Raw genomic sequence first — 3,676 nt, 5'->3', positions numbered from 1 at the left:
TGTCAGTTCTTCCGTGTTCTCTGGAATCAATCACAGCAAAGAAATTAGACTGTTTCTTTTGAAAAATGTTGGGAAAGAACAATACAAAACATTCTATTTAAGGCCTCTAACGTCAAGATTCAGTTAAACAACAATTATGACTAAACAATTTGAGGTAATGTTAGTTTCCATTAACATTAAATTAGGTTACTGAATTGGCAAACACCTTCCTATTAACACTACCCATTTTACCCCAATAACTAAAGAAATTAGCACTTGCAGGTCAAAACCTTTATTCAAGAGACGCAAAAATAACATTGATACAGTGACTGTCAAAAATTACAGCACTGATCATACTGTGACATCTTGGTTCAAAACAGCACACTTAGAAATATTCAACGTTCTTTACTTCAACTGAATGAAACTGAAAATACCATTTCACACGACCCATATGGGATATTTAGACTGTATAACTGTTCACGCTACATCTCTTCACTAGTAAAAGAAAGAAAAAATACAAAGAGAAATTTAAAAATGCTGCCAAACAGACAAACAGAACTTGTACAGAGCAAAAGGAAAAACAAACAACAACAAAAAACGGCTCGTCCTCATGGCAGTTGCAGAGTATATAAAAATGAACCCTGCGATCCGTTCCTGGAATTGAGCTTCAAAAATGCAGCAGAACAAGTGTGAGATTTAAATGTCCTCTCACCTAGAGCTGGTCACCTCACATGCATAACAGTGAGCTTCGTTGCAGGAGCAGTTTTGTCTTAGTTGTGAGCTTTTCTTGAGAGCTGAGTTGCATCCAACTCCATTACCACCCATTGAATCACCTCAAAAGTGTAGCAGAGTTGTGATGGGTAACTCATGTTGAAGGAATAAAAAAGGTCCAAACAGCATGGCTACTGCAAAGGTCACGTTATCCAGATCTTGAAGAACAACATCAGAAAAGTCATTGCCTGCCGCATCCTCTGGAGACAGATGTTCATTGTGGTTTTCTCAATCTGTGCAGTGGCCTCAGTCAAGTCCTGGTTAAACACAAAACATTTCTTTAAGATTCCTTTTTAAACTCATCTCTTTTGAATCTACCAGTTCTAATGTTAGAGTAATTTAAACCAATGCAAGCAACATAGTAAATAGCTATAGCCAAAGAGTGGCCTGCCATGCTGCCATTCATGGTCTAACAGAGTTTCTAAGAGAGGGTGAAAAACATAATAATTTCAAATGCTTTACATTAGTTTTTGTTAGAAAGACACCGGCCCATCAGAAATCCAGGTTATGTCACTCAGAAGATGTTAGAATTTAGACTTTCAGCCCCACAATTTGGTTAGCTGTTGGTCAGTTGGTCATTTTTTCAAACAAAAGCTAATATAAATATTGGTGGGATTTTCCTTTGTTCATTAGAATGACAAATTTAAAGTTTTTTCACACTGATGTGACCCCTAATACAGGGGTGGGGATGGGGCCTCAAGGGCCGGCGGCCGAGTTCACTACCAGGCCTCATGTGAACTTCAAATTATTAAAGAGGACTACTGGTCCTAACCAGTCCAATGAGGATCAAGTGGATAACTAAACGCATTTTTAAATGTTGCAAAGCCACAATCTACTCATAAAACACTCACCATGAACTCCTGCACCAAGATGTTGCAATTGTCTTTCACACAGATGCGGAGCACTTTGATGAGGGACTCCGAGCATTAATGTCATCCTTGACTATTATAACAAAGAAAACAGAGATTTGTGAACTTTTCAGTAGCACAGAAGAAAATGATCCCAGACAAAAACTCTTGACTTTTTAAACCAGTCAACATGCAACACCAGCATCTACAAAGCAATATCAAAAGTTCCTGTTTGACATCAACTTTATGGATATATAGTTTCCAGAACATTTATTTTTAAAAAAAAAGAATTTTTTCTCAGTGGGCCAGTAAATGCATGACGAAAATTATGGCATCCTTTTAGTGGAATCATTACTCACAGGTAATAGTTGACTGTTTCAATGGATGTAGCATAAAAATCTTTTACTGACCTAATGCAATACATATACACTTTGTAGTTAAAGAATTTTAAAGTTCTTACTGTCATTATGGCAGCTACATCCTTTAGCTTTGTGCCCTGTTCCCCCGATCACTTTGCAAACACTTTCAGCAGACTGTCAGAGAGAAACTCAGCTCCGTCAGAAACCTTGACTGTAAAGGCATGGTTGGGATGCACTGGAATGCTGCATTTTATCTGAAATGACATAAAATTATTTTGAAATAACAGCAGGCACTGTGCTTGGTTAATCAGTAATGTTTTGTTGAATAAAAACTGTGTTTCCAGATCTTATGGGATTAAAAAAAATCCAAAGATGTTTGTTTCTGATTTGCAACCCAACAACCCACAAGTTACAACCTCATTTCAGTTCAAGTGTGCATTAATGCGAGTCCAGTAATCACCTTTCTGGCAATACATACAGGTATAAGTTAAACCTATGGCAGATTTTGGATCTCTCAGTTGTATTAATAGGGTGAGTATGCATGCACCTAATAATTATAAAAAACCTATTATAATTAAGTTACAGAAACGAAAATAGAATATACTTTCTTACCATAACACCTTGAACCCACAATCCATCAGCTGACTCCTGGTGAAATGCAGAATAGAGGTCATCTCTCAATGTGCAGCAAAAAAAAACAAAAACAAAAGGACAGCAGGTGAGGGCAGGAGGGGTAGGGATGTAAGCTAGCATAATGCCGCTGATGATATTAGCTAAAGCTGTTCAATGTCCAAAATCTCACTAACACCACGGTGCAGTAAATACACAATGTAACTGAAGAGTCAGTTGACAAATCTATTCACACAGAAAACCAAATTATGTTATGAGTGCCTCGTAATTAGGTTTAATGTGATATTACGGCTCTTGTGCCAAAGACAAATTCAAATGAAAAAGCGCCAATTCTTTGACAACAGATAAAACAGCAAATAAGCTAACGGCTCTTTTTTAGCATGTTACATGGCGACACTCTAGACGTTTAACTACATTTGGCTGAAGTATGGTAAAAATGAATTCAAAAAATCAAGACATACCAAAAACGTAGAGTTGGCTGCTCGACTTGACTGAGATGGATGCCTTTTTAAAACCACGATCCAAAGCCCGCGAGATGAAATCACGCGTGGTTTCACGAGATTTAACGTTGCTATCTTATTGACTTACGTCACCTGAACATGATATGAACAATTTAATACACCCTTTCTGCATATCATGTAGTTTTTACACTATATAGTTACATTTAACTTTAAAACATGAGGCAATTGTGTTAAATGCATGCAAGATGCTTACATAAATCCAAGAGATGGCCAGTCCCTTTTTTTCAGTGTATGTGCATGCACACAAACCTACCCAGCTTTTGGTATGGTGCTTACATGTATTTAAAGACACTGTTAAAGTCAGACGATGTAAATGAATGCATAGCTCATATGCACACATGCATAGAAAAGTATAAACCCATACAGTATAAATGAGCAAACATACTGCAAACATGCTCCTTTCTTACATAAATACAGACTCATACAGAGAAACATGCACACACACACACACACACACACACACACACAAAGCTCTAGGGATTACTTCTGGCAGCCCTGAATGCAAACTCAGATGTCTTGCTGTGACTCTATGGATATTTTATAGGACTCCTGCGCAAATTGTAATGAA

At 37.4% G+C, this 3,676-nt stretch overlaps 1 long non-coding RNA gene across 3 annotated transcripts; it reads right to left on the bottom strand.

Annotated features, from left to right (window-relative positions):
• Window positions 1-255: 255 nt before the first annotated feature.
• LOC309709447 lies at window positions 256-3,097 on the bottom strand. Of its 3 annotated transcripts, none has more exons than XR_014277517.1 (5): window positions 3,049-3,097; window positions 2,570-2,605; window positions 2,059-2,211; window positions 1,602-1,692; window positions 256-1,007 (listed from the first exon to the last, which is right to left on the bottom strand). It is a non-coding gene; the product is annotated as an uncharacterized lncRNA (long non-coding RNA). The 3 variants fall into 3 exon arrangements; XR_014277518.1 differs by having other exon boundaries at window positions 2,570-2,633; window positions 3,049-3,085; XR_014277519.1 differs by lacking the exon at window positions 3,049-3,097 and having other exon boundaries at window positions 2,570-3,029.
• Window positions 3,098-3,676: the final 579 nt, after the last annotated feature.

The sequence above is a fragment of the Aulonocara stuartgranti genome, assembly GCF_965226115.1.
Source record: "Aulonocara stuartgranti genome assembly, chromosome: 7".
NCBI lineage: Eukaryota > Metazoa > Chordata > Actinopteri > Cichliformes > Cichlidae > Aulonocara > Aulonocara stuartgranti.
Note: the sequence above shows the minus strand (reverse complement) of the source record. Positions and strands in the feature narration are given on the sequence as shown.